Below are 1,403 nucleotides of genomic sequence, written 5' to 3'. Positions count from 1 at the left end.
CACCCCCACGCATACAAACATACTACACATACCTACGCACCCACGTTGTTGTTGCTGTAATTGAGATTACGGTAGTATGTGGTAGTGTTTTGTGGTGATAGTTCGTTTGTCTTAAGTAATAGTTGTAAATGTTGTTGTTGTTGTTGCTTTTGTGGGTGGTAGTGGTAGTGGATGTGTTGTTGTTGTTGCTGTTGCTGAGGTTGTTGTTGTTGTTGTGGTTCTTGTTGTTGTTGTTGTTGTTGTTGTTGTTGTTGTTGTTGTTGTTGTTGTTGTTGATGATGATGATGATGTTGTTGTTGTTGTTGATGATGATGATGTTGTTGTTGTTGATAGCAGTGTTGGTTGTGGTGTTGGTTTCGTTTTTGTTGCTTTTGTTGTTGTTGTTGCTGTTGATGGTGGCGGTGTTTTTGTGGTAGACGCTGCTGCTGGTATTGCAGTTGTCGTTGTTTTTGTTATTGCTGTTGGGTTAAACCATTGTTGTTGGTGGTGCCATTGTTCTGGGTATTATTCTCTTTGATATCCCTTGCCCCTCCCCACTTTACAACATTTACTGCCTTGTTGTTGTTGTTGTTATTGTAATGTTTGCTGTATTATTGTTGTTGTTGCTGCTGCTGTTGTTGTTGGTGGTGGTGCTGTTGTTGGTGTGTGTAGGTGACCAAAAAATAATCGTGACCATCCAGCAAACTTGCTTTGTTTTCCAGTAGCAATCCCTCCCCACTTTTTCCCCCTCTGTTGTCCCCCCTTCTCTCCTACTCGATTCACCAAACTACCACTCGCTAGATAAAACTTACGTGACAGCCCACACTCCCGGATGTATTTAATGTCATGCGCTATGTTCACCGTTTCTTCTGGAGCAGTTTCGAGTGACACTCCATTTAATCCAGCCCCCCCCCCTCCCAAGCAAGTTTAAGCACACCAGGGTCAGGCTGACAGTTCAGTAGATATGGCAGGCTGTACTACTGTATGGATGAACTTGGTTCCAGTCCTGAGAGGAGCCTTCTTGAATGTTATTGTTTAATGACAGTTCAAGATTTTTTTTTTGTTCATCCTCTTGGTTTCGTGCTATCAGAGATGAGCATTGATATTGGAGAATGTTCAGCGATTCAAGTGTCTATATAATAATATAAACATGAAAACCACACCATTTGTGAAAAAATTGGTCGCTGCACTGGGGCAACAGCAAAAGCGTGTAGTATTTGTTTTTAAATGTGTAATACAATATCAGTTTCCGATTAGCTGTTTCTTTGATCAAAAGCACAAGATTTAAACTTGTATTTTCCGAGAGGACTCTACAGCTTTGGAAGTCAACAAACTTAAGAGCCGTTTTCTGGCTAAATTTTCCTCTGACACCAGACTATTCCACTTCCTTCAATTGCAAATATTAGGTCGACATCCATTCAAGG

Source organism: Aplysia californica, unplaced genomic scaffold (assembly GCF_000002075.1).
Source record: "Aplysia californica isolate F4 #8 unplaced genomic scaffold, AplCal3.0 scaffold00157, whole genome shotgun sequence".
Lineage (NCBI taxonomy): Eukaryota > Metazoa > Mollusca > Gastropoda > Aplysiida > Aplysiidae > Aplysia > Aplysia californica.
The sequence above is the reverse complement of the archived record's forward strand: the minus strand, read 5'-3'. Positions refer to the sequence as shown.